The sequence below is a fragment of the Octopus bimaculoides genome, chromosome 13 (genome assembly GCF_046866305.1).
Source record: "Octopus bimaculoides isolate indiv1 chromosome 13, ASM4686630v1, whole genome shotgun sequence".
Lineage (NCBI taxonomy): Eukaryota > Metazoa > Mollusca > Cephalopoda > Octopoda > Octopodidae > Octopus > Octopus bimaculoides.
Window position 1 is genome coordinate 40,960,288 of NC_142940.1, and position 12,260 is coordinate 40,972,547.

At 36.7% G+C, this 12,260-nt stretch overlaps 1 protein-coding gene across 3 annotated transcripts in view; it reads left to right on the forward strand.

Annotated features, from left to right (window-relative positions):
* The first annotated feature begins 2,555 nt into the window (after positions 1-2,555).
* LOC106879281 (branched-chain-amino-acid aminotransferase, cytosolic) overlaps positions 2,556-12,260 on the forward strand; it is a 345,814-nt gene continuing 336,109 nt past the window's right edge. For all 3 annotated transcript variants that reach the window (XM_089361667.1, XM_089361668.1, XM_089361666.1), the window contains exon 1: positions 2,556-2,588. The gene's annotated coding sequence lies outside the window, so the exon portion shown is untranslated. The remainder of the gene's footprint in view (positions 2,589-12,260) is intronic.

Genomic DNA, 12,260 nt, shown 5'->3' on the forward strand with positions numbered 1-12,260 from the left:
GCATCAGCTAATCCTGAAGTTCGTAGGTCAAATCGCAGACATCGACCACCCTCTAGGTTTAACGGTAACTAATTAATTGTTTCAAAATTTGGTACGATGCCAGTAATTTCTAGGGAGGAATTAAGTCAATTACATCGACCCCAGTGTTCAACTAGGACTTATTTTATCGACACCGAAATGATGAATGGTAAAGTTGCAAGCAAGACAATAATTAATGATTGGAGGTGTTGTACCGACAGAAACATGGAAGTAGGGGAAATAGTTCCATTAGTAACCTGGCTATCCATGCAGCTCTAAAAAGAAGTATGAAAGGTGTTTGAACCAGACAATGGGAACCATTCTGAAACGTGTCTAAGGAAGTACGAATAAGAATTGCATTGAAGATCCAGTACTCAAATCTTGCATTTACACCTAGTGAAAAATACAACTATACCATAAACGGTAATTAACTCAATTTGATTCATGTTAGTCGTCATTTGTGTAAAATGAGGATTTATTTGTAAATTGACTGAATGTAGGATATCGTTTCTAAGTTGTCCTCTTTATCTTGTACCAAAGGTGGTCGTTTAAGTACTTAACTCCTGTTTTGATGGCAATTTTACACACATACGCGCTCGTATATATATATATATATATATATATATATATATATATATATATAATCAATGCACACACACTCTACTATGGTACCAACAACAACAACAAAGCGTCTACTGAAATCACAGTTGTTTCAGTATTATCACATGTACACACTGCACCAGCATTATGTCCTCGAATTAAACCTACACTCTATTTAACATGACAACCGAGCAACAAACAGACACTTGCTAGTCACACGATAAAATTAACTCGATAAGCAAATGACGACTGAAAACAGCTGTATGAGCAAGGTAGATAATCCTGAGTAAAAGCTCTATATGAGAAGTGGGGGGGGGGAGGATAATTCCAAAAATCAAGAACTCTCCAAACGACATTCCACTGGGGAAAAACACTAATTCATAAAGAATTTATGTTGTGCGAATTTTTATGTACCTGTATTTGTCTATGTCGTTCGTATGCATGGCACTGGGCACTTCGGGTTATTTGTCTTAGCTAATTGTTGTTTATGCAAATTACACAGGCCATAAACGAGTCCTACTCTTTGTATAGGTTTATGTTCCTTGACTGTTGAAGACAACTTAGGACAATTGTAGCGTTAAAAGAAAAAAAAAAAACGGCTGAAACATGTAAAAGAATGCTCCATCCTGAGTCACACAAACTAATAAGGCCGGTATCCCGGATTCGTCAGGATTTCTCATTTTTGTCAAGTGAGTGAACCTTGAGCAACATGAAATGCACTGTCATGCTCAAGAACACAACACATTACCCGGTCCAGGAACAGAAACCTCTATCTTACGGTCATGAGTCCAATATCCTAACCACACACCATTACAAATGTGCTGATAACGTTCAAAGTGGCAGACACTCGCGTCTAGGATCGTTCTCTTATCCCCAGACAATAAGCCTGTACATTTCCTTACAGAAGTTTGGAGAGTTCTTGATTCTTGGGATTATCTCCCCTTTTCAAATGGAGCTTGTTACGTTGTTGTTTGGAAATTGCGACGCCTTCTCTAGAGGCAGAGATAACTTTAAATATATCAAGACTTTATGTTGTATGGTTTTTCATACACCAGTATTTGCCCCATCTTATTCATATTTATGCCACTGGCCACTCTGAGTTAGTTCTCTTGGCTCATTTATTTTTAATATATCTATACATACGTACACACATAAACATAGACATACATGTGCATATACATATATATGCACACAGAACAAATATATACACATAAAGGCATACATGTTGTGTGTGCGTGCGCGCATAGTCTGAATATCTGAAATAAAGAATTGTCATTATAATCCACGGATAAAGTGGCGGTGACCGCTAGATCTGCGGAGAAAAAAAATGCCTTGCGTATTTTTTGTACCCCTTATGTTCTAAGTTCAAATCTCACCGTTGTCAGCTTCACCTTTCACCTTTTCGAAGTCGATAAACTGAAATACCGGTCATGTGGTTGGGTCCATTGTATCAACCATCGCCCATCATTCAAAATTGCTGCTCTTGGACCTAAATTAAAAACCATTTCCTAACACTTGTATAAGGGCAGTGGGATGGCAAAATCGTAAGAGGGGTCAGATAAAATACTCTTGTATTATTCGGTTACAATCCTTTATGTTGTGAGTTCAAATCCTAACTTTGCTTTGCATCCTTCTGGTGTCAATAAAAATTAAGCTATCCGCTAAGTAAATCGGATTCAGTTCCGTTCAGGATATACGTACAAGTGGGATGCTCAGCCACTTACACGTTAATTGAGAAACAATTAATTTTGTTAAACAAGTAAATCCTTATCAGCGAACGACAGAAATCCGCGTCGTAAAAATTTATGAAATTTACAGTAGTAGAACAACAAGGAAAGAACTAAAAAAAATCAGCTTTTGTTGTAGCACGACTAGTTGCTAGGTAACCAAATAAGTAGAACTCTCCTGTGAATGAGTTAATAGTCATCAGTAGTTTCACTATAAACATGGCGTCATTCTTAAAACTGCAGGTAGGAACTAAATTGTGACCAATGTTTTCTTCTGTGGCACCTTAGTTTGCGATCATTTTTCATCAAAGGACAAATCAATTCAAAACTACATTCATCACTTTTAAAATCGGCGGCTAGCTGAGATTGTTTCTTCAGCGACTACGTACATATGCATCTATTACATGTGTATCAGTAGAGCCGTGTCGACATAGCAGTAGTAAACACTTGTGTTTTACCATTCATTCCCACGTCTTTTATTGCGTATTTACATTTCTCTTAAACTAACATCATCTTTTCTATTTTTCTTCATTGTTCGTAACTTTGTCCAGCTTGTCCCCTCCCTCCCTTCATTCTTAAAGCAATTGGTACATATGTAATGTAAATCACTCTTGTATCTTTTTAACAAGGTTGTGTGTTAGGTCAAAAGTTTATTGCTGTTCATCGAAGATGCTAAAACAATCACATTCTATTTACCTCGCTTCTGTTTACTAACAATTTTTTAAAAGAATTTAAAAAAAAAAAATTTACTAATTCATATGAGGAGAAAAAAAAAAAAGCGGGTAACGAAATCCTCGTAAGATTTAAACTCCTTATTTTTATTTTAACATATTTCATCATCTGTCATTGTGTGACATTGATATTTTCTAATATTTCCCAGACACGTTGTTTCATTCTGTTGTTTATCGATCATAATACGTAATTTTCATCTCAATGGTATTTTATTAGCAATTTTTATTCTGTAATGGCTATATCTTGTATTTTGATAAAATAAACAATACGCGGTTCTTTTGTTTCACTTTCATTAATTACAACTGATATCGCACGCGTTTGTTTCTATTCGTCTATATAATGCGTCTTATCTCGTATTCAACATTGATTAGTAAACGGTTGATTTATCAAACACGTGTGTCAGAGGTAGAGCCACCGTTATAGTATTGTATAGTTCATGTTCAACATGCAAATCCACACAGACACACACACTTAAACGAATATGTAAAAAAAACTTGTTTTTCAGGGTATAGATATAGAAAAGTAATTTGTAATAATAAAACATACACGCACATCTGTGTGTGTGTATTTATATATAAGAAGTTATATAAAAAAAGCCTAATAAATGCACAAACAAACGAAAAACAGACACGTAAGGTCACCTAATACTCATCAGTTATCAGCCAAAGGGTCAAACGCACTGCTTTGAAGATTTTTAGTCAACCCCAGTACTTCTTTTGTTATTTATTTATTAATTATTATTTTTATAGCCTGGTAACTTATTGTATCGGTCATTTTGCCGAACCGCTATATTCCGGGAACGTAAACACATCCACCTACATACACAAACACACCACACACTCACACGCAGATATGTATATTGGAAAGTGTATGGGATCCTTGGTACACCTAGGTATATTTGGAAAACTAAAAAGAATGACTTCACTGGTAAAACAGTTTAATTATTTAAAATTTTTTTTTAATAATATAAAGGTGGAGATGGAGTATATGTAATCTGGGTATACCCCCCCCCTTTTAAATTTTGTTTTTTTTTTACGGAATCCTATGTTTCAGACCATGGAGAATCCGATTCTGGAAAACATTTTTCAAAAATCTCAATTTCAAAATGTCGACACCCTCCCCCGGTTTTTATATAGATCCACAGGGTAAACCTAGCCCCAACTCAAACCCTAACTCTGACCCTAACCCTAATACTAGTTTTGTGAGATGTGGCTGTTATTTCTAGCATGTAAATAGCCTGCTTGGTGGGGGGGGGTTAAAATTTTTCAAAATTTTTTTTTTCAGAATCGGAATCTCCATAGCCTAAAACGTGGGATTCCGTAAAAAAAATTAATAAATAAGGGGGGGGGGAAGGTTCAGATTACATATAGTCCATCTCTACCAATATAAATTTTTTACTTTAGTTTGCCCAAGTTGCCATGCAACTAGCATGACTAAACCCGGAACCATGTGGTTGGAAAACAAACTTCCTACCACACAGTCACCTCAGTGCATATACACATTCTTTCACTGGTTTCAATTTTCTGAGTGTGATCATGTTGTGGTAGCACTATATTTGCGTTATTCAATCACATTCAACTCCATTATTCATTCCAGTTGGGTACTATTTTAGCAGTCTATAATTGTCGAATTGCTAAGTTAACGTTTTCTGAAGCGACATCATTTTCTATGAAAAGCACACTGACACAGCTATAATACACATGCAAATATATACACACATGCATCTCTCTCTTTCTCTCTCTCTCTCTCTTTCTCTCTCTCTCTTTCTTTCTCTCTCTTTCTCTCTCCTCTCTCTCTCTCTTTCTCTTTCTCTCACTCTCTTTCTCTCTTTCTTCTCTCTCTCTCTCATCTCTCTCTTTCTCTCTCTCTCTCTCTTTCTCTCTCTCTTTCTCTCTCTTTCTCTCTCTCTCTCTCTTTCTTTTTCTCTTTCTCTCTCTCTCTCTCTCTCTCTCTCTCTCTCTCTCTCTCTCTCTCTCTCTCTCTCATCCTCTCTCTCTCTCTCTCTCTCTCGTCTCTATATATATATATATATTATATATATATATATATGTATAATATATATATATATATATATACACACACACACATACTTTCAATTAGAAGTTGTGTTTTACCTCATGAAGGGATGGTTTCACTCAAGAAAATACTGGTTCAATACCTAGAATTTTTGGGGAATGAATTTCCGTAGAATAATATATGGCTGTGCTTACCAGCCAGATGATTCTGGGTTCAGTCCCAGTGCATGGTACTTTGGCCAAGTGTCTTCTACTATAGCTTCAGGCTGACCAAAACCTTATTACTGGATTTGGGAGATAGAAACTGAAGGAAGCCTGTCATGTTTGTATATATATATGTGTGTGTGTGTCTGTGTTTGTCCCCCAACATCACTTGACAACTGATGTTGGTGTGTTTACGTCCCCGTGACTTAGCGGTTCGGTAAGAGGACTGATAGAATAAGTACTAGGCTTACAAAGAATAAGTCCTGAAGGTTGATTTGCTTGACTAAATGTAGTGCTCCAGCATGGCTGCAGTCAAATGACTGAAACAAGTAAAAGAATATATATAAAAACATAGTTTATATTCATATAAAAGAAGAAAAAGAAAATAGAGATTGAGAAGTTAATAATTGTTTATTATCAACAGCAAATTAATCATCATGACTAATTTGCTGTTAACTTCCCAATCTCCTTTTTCTTTTATATATATATATATATATGTATATATAGGCACAGGAGTGGCTGTGTGGTAAGTAGCTTGCTTACCAACCACATGGTTTCAGGTTCATTCTCACTGTGTGACACCTTGGGCGAGTGTCTTCTATACTATAGCCTCTGGCTGACCAAAGCCTTGTGAGTGGATTTGGTAGACAGAAACTGAAAGAAGCCTGTTGTATATATGTATATATATATATATATATATATATATATATGTATATATACATATATATATGTGTGTGTATGTGTTTGTCTTTTTAATTCCAAGATTTATTTATGTTTTACAACTGAATGAATTTAATAAAAGCATCTAAATATGAAACATCATGAAAATTGTTCAATCTAAAGTTCTCTTTGAGTGACACATTTTTCCATTCAAGTCATTACAGAATTACAGATAGCATGGAATTTTGATTTACTGTTGGGTGACTTTTGGCCAACCCTATATATATAAACAGACCCACAAACATACATGTGTAGACACATTTATGTAGGAATATATAACTGTAGTACTGTTGCAATGCATTTCTGCTGTTATATTTAATCATTTGTACAACTGTAAATTATTCCTTAATATATGCATATACACACCTGTACTATCTATTGAGTCCTTATTTCTTAAAAGTAGCCTTCACACCCTTCATTTACTATCTATAAGTTATACATACACCCATAGAATATATTGCTGTATGTGTGTGTATCTATGCGTGTGCGTGTATATATACATACATATATATATATATATGTATGTATAAGGTATTGGTGTATCTCCGGCAACATTGTTGTGGTCTAGTACAGAGATAACAGGATAATGCCGTAGTAGTTATGCCAAGTGAAGTAGAGCTAATTTAGGAGGAATGAGCAGGTTACTTGAGAAGTTAGCAATTAGAGATGGGGAAACCAAAAGCTAAGAATGAAAAACGATGGAATTGAATAATGAAAAAAAAAAAAAATGGTTGAAAATGTAGAAAAATGACAAATGAAAATTTTTTTAAATTAGAAAATGAAAAGATGATGAGAAACAGGTAATATGAAAGGTTTTAATATATTACATAAAGAGTGAGGAAGCCTTTGAAAATCCCAGAAAGTATTTTTTGTTCAAATTTTCAAAAGGTCTAACGTTTTTTTGAGAAGTTGGATAGATAGACAGGCTCATATTTTCAAAAGTTCAAAAATTAATAGATCTAACAGTTCTTTGAGAGGTACATAGGTAGATAAATAAATAGATAGATAGATTGACCGATAGATACATAGAGGGGACCTACTGGTGGCATGTTGTCTGTGTATAGCCTTGTTGCTAGTTCTTGGGTTAATGAGTTTAGTAAGCACATTTGGATCTATAATCCTTCATTAGACTTTCCCTAGTTATTACTGCTGGCGTTGGTTAGCGGTTACAAAGATAGTAAATGAACTTTCAGTCATCGAGTTTATTCCAGCGATTAAGGCTGGATGCCTTCTTCCTGTCGAAATGTGCCTCCTTTTTTTGAAGGTTGACCGCATCTTTTCCTCTGGCCAGTATCCGGGTGGAGAACTCTGCATTGCAGTGTTGGTGGTATTGGAATATGGCACTGGGTGTTGTGGCCTTGTGAAAATGTTCTCTCACCTTGACATGAAGCTGTCATTTAGTCGATCCAATATATTTATCCTTGCAAATACAAGTCATCTCATATATTGCGTTAGCTTGAAAACATATCTGGACACTGTCCATTGGCTGTTTGGCTTTGATAGGGCTTTGATTCAGACAACATGTGTTCTGTATGTTGTTGTTGTGGGAGAGATAGTGTCTGAGGGTGTGGCCTTGCCTCATGATTCTGACAGTGAGGCCAAACTTTCTGACATTGCTCCTTAGTTTGTTTTCAATCCATTCTCCATTGCAGGGAAAGCTGACACATGTCCATTTAACATGTCTCTGCTTCTCTCTTTCCCTTTCACTTTGTCTACTTTCCTCTTTCCTTCCATCTTTGTTGAATGTTATTAACATCATTGGTTCGTCGCTCATCGTTGTTGTTGCCATTGTTGCTGATGATGTTGTCACTGCTGCTGCTGTTAGTGGTGGTGATCTTGCCATGGTGTCTTGGTGCTCATTGCACTCATGTGTTTAGAGTGCTTCACACTTTCTCTATGAACCTCAGTTTGTATCCTTTACTGTACAGCATCCTGATGAAATCCATCTTTACATCAGCTTCATTGCATCTGTTTATGCAGCAGTTGAACTCATTAAGGGCTACATTAAGTTTCAACTTCTATGGATATACTGAATCTGAATGAAGGAAGATGTCTTTCTTTGCCTCTTTCTCAAAGAATTGGGTTGTGGCATGTCCTGATGTGAAGGATACATTGAAGTCCAAGAGGCTCAGTGAGCTATTTGCAACTGGGTATTCAACTTCGAATTGGTTGTTGTGGTGGAGACTGTTAAAGATGTTATGGATCCTGATCATCTCATGCTGGATTTGGTTAAGATGAAGGTATCATCAACATACCTTTGGTATAGGTAATGTGTCATCCTGTGTGGAGTGCTTGGCACTTCAGTTTGTCCAGGGTAAGGGTGGCCAGGATGCCACAGAGTTTAGATCCCATTGGGAAGCTGCAGATATGTGGTGTATTTGTACTGGAAGAATGTGTTGGCAGTGCAAAAATCCAGGATGGATTTGAGGTCTGCTGGTGGGAAGTCTGTGACAAGCTTCCGGCCTTGCTCTAGTTGCTCTTGGATTGTTAGTATGGCCTCAACCAGTGATATACTGGTGTACATGGACTGTACGTCCAGGCTGAAGGCGTAGTTGTTGTCTGAGATGGTCCTGGATGGGAGCTTATGTAGTAGCTCGATGAGATGCCAACTGCTGTCAAGGTGTGCTGTTATGTGTACCAGCAGTGGCTGGAGAAGCTATGCTACAACCCATTCCATTTTCCATAGTGGAGATCTTGTGCTGGGGATGATTGGGTGTACTTTGAGTTACCTCAGGTCCTTGGTTTCTTTCTGTGTTTTTATTAGGTAATGGAACTGTGTTGTGGAGGATTTGTGTGCTAGAAAGCATCAGTATGTGTGCCTGTTGAGATTCATGCTTCCGGATATGTTCTTCCATAAGTCATTGCATTGGTTCTCAACCCAATTCGCATGCCCTGGGAAAAGTGGGACATCACTGACTCGATGGCGGAGTCTGTGTTGATCACGCAGAATACTCCCTCTTTTTCAGAGGCCAGGAATGTATAGTTTTTTTCCTTTAGGGAGCTGTGTGTGGAAAACTCCTCTCTGTTCCCTCTTATGTATTAAAGGCTTTTATACTACCTCAGCTTCTTGTAATCTTTTCATTTTTTAATTCGACATTTTGTCATTTCTCACATTTTCCATCATTTTTTCTTCATTGGTCAATTCTGTTGTCTTTCATTCTTAGCTTTTGGTTTCCCCATTGCTAATTTCTAACTTCAAAAGTATCACTTTTTTGCTTTTACCTATTCATTCCTCCATCATCCTACTACAGTGTCACCATGTTATCTCTCTGTAATACATAAATATTGTGAAACCATCCAACCCATACCAGCATGAAACGCAGACATTAAATGACGATGATGATATATGTACATATATATAGTTCAAGAAAACAAAAGATGACAAGTGTAGGAACAACAAGCAGGTGTATTAGTTTAATGCTCAGGAAAAATAGAAAAGTCTTTTATGTTTCTAGCCTACACTCTTTCATATATATATATATATATATATATATATATATATATATATATGTTTATATTTCTGCTTGAAAAAGTGCCACACCCTAGTGGTTGAGAGAACCTGTGGAAGAGGTAGACGCAGGAAGACCTGGGATGAGGTGGTGAAGCATGGCCTTCGAACTTTAGGCCTCACTGAGGCAATGACTAGTGACCGGGACCTTTGGAAATATGCAGTACGTGAGAAGACCCGGCAAGCCAAATGAGTGCATAATGTGTGGCCTCTGCCAGAAGTGTAGTCAGCTCACTTATTCGTATCTTTACTTCATTGGACACTAAACTCTGCTTGCAAAGACCTGTTGAGGCAAGTGAATTGAAATTGAAATCGAACCAAATTCGACGACCGGCACCCATGCCAACTTTTCCTTCATTGGACACTAAACTCTGCTTGCGAAGACCTGTTTGGGCAAGTGAAATCGAAATTGTAATTGAACCATATTCAATGACTGGCACCTGTGCCAGTGGAGCACTAACAGCACCGTCCGAGTGTGATCATTGCCAGAGCAGCTGTCTGGCATCTGTGCTACTGGCACGTAAATAGCACCATTTGAGCATGATCATTACCAGCGTCGCCTTACTGGTACTTTTGGTAGTGGCATGTTAGAAAATCATTTGAGCGCGGTCGATGCCAGTGCCACTGGACTGGCTCCTGTGCAATGGCATGTAAAAAACACCATTTTGAGCGTGGCTGTTGCCAGTACCACGTCACTGGCCCTTGTGCCGGTGGCATGTAAAAGCACAAGCTACACTTTCTAAGTGGTTGGCGTTACAAAGGGCATCCAGCTGTAGAAACTCTGCCAGATCAGATTGGAGTCTGGTGCAGCCATCCGGATCACCAATCCTCAGTCAAATTGTCCAACCCATGCTAGCATGGAAAGCGGACGTTAACCGATGATGATGATATATATATATATATATATATATATATATTTGACTTTTAAGCAAAGTGAAGGATAATTTCGAAACAGGAAATTTTTATTTCATAGAACTAAGTGCACCTTCAGGGAGGTGGATATCAAAAAAGGTTAATCCTTTCCTTACCATATTTCTGATGAAGTTCATTGCCGTTATTTTAATTTTGAAAATACTAAAGAATCTAGTAAAAAAAAATTTATGTTATTAAGCTGGTGTTTGGAACTTAGCATGAAATTTTGATGGCAAGTTTTAATTTAGGTCACTCGAAAATAGGAAGTTTTGTCTCATAGCCCCATGTGTGATATCACATACATTGATATCAAAAGGGTTAAACTCAGAGAAAATGACTTTGTATTGGTAAGTTATCCATTATTTGACTTTTAAACTAAGTGAAAGAGGTTCTGGAAAGAACCAGTGCTTTCAAGTGTACAGTTTCCGTATTATAAGTAGTACTAGTAGTATTAATGTGTTGTAGGTACTTGGTATTTCATTATACATCCTTAATATGTTATAAACTCTACTAAACGTTTTTATAAGTCAATATCGTGTTCTAATGCGTTAGCAGTGCACTTTACATTGTTTCTGAAGGTTACCTCTACAGATATTCTATACAAATTATGGCCAACACAGATTTTTATTACATTTCATATCCCGAGACATCAGATGTAAACTTTACATCTGACATCTTGGATACAAAACATCGTTAACAAAAAACAGTGCTGGCTATAATTTCTGTAGAGACAACTTTAACAAATGAAATAATAACAGTAGTTGTTGTAGTCTTGGTGTTGGTGGTGGTAGTATTTCCAGTAATGTTTTAGTGGACAGTTATGATATAAAATATCAATTTGATGCAGGAAGTATTAGCAAAAATGTGACTCAGTGATCTTTCTAGCAGATCTATGCTGCAACATAGAAACTCACTCCCATTGGCTCATTTGGAAGACAGTTGCTATAGATATTGATTTCACTGGAGACATTAGCTAATGCTGAAAAAGGTTCAAGCTTGTTAGTTACATTGCAGTCACGGTTTCAAATGCTAAAGAGTGCAATCCCAAGAAATTACCTTTTTTTTTTTTATCCTTTTATTTTTTGTCTGTAGTTTTGATGATTCCTGGACTAAACTACCCTCGTATCAACAATCAAAATTTAGATTTTCTTCCCTCAGCTTTTATCTTTTATCTTTAAACTTTAAACATTAGTCACCTCTGTTGATATCTTTTACACAACTATTTATTTCTAATTTCTTATCTCAGATCACAGACTCTTCAGAATAGTCAGCATTGTGATAAGCACCCTCTCCGAAAACAAAGAAAAAAAGAAAAGAAAATGGGGTGGGGGTGAACAAGCAAACAAGTAAAATAAAAACAAACATATACAAATCCCTTCGGCACCATTTCCTCTTCATTCTTGATTTCTTTCAGATTATCTTCAACGGGATTTCGAGATGTACTAATAGAAATCTTACCTCTTTAGTTGGTGCCATTTGTTTTGTTTTCTGTTTTTAAAAGAGAATGTTTTTAAACTGGCAAATTGGCAAAATTCGTTTGTTTTACATCCATTTTTCCTATACTTTCATGGGTTAGGTGACTATGTTATCAAAGCATTGTTTTTACAGCCAGATGCTCTGCCTTCTGCTAAACTTTATCTGTACTTTTTTTCTTTTCAAGTAAGGGATCTCTTATGTCACATGCCCATAAAGCCAGAAAGTAAGTGGTTATAAACACTGTTGTGAAGTGCAAATGTAAACAAACACACACACACACACACACAGAGAAAAAAAAAACATTGTTTACCTTCTAACTTCTACTTGTTTCAGTCATTAGGCTGCAGC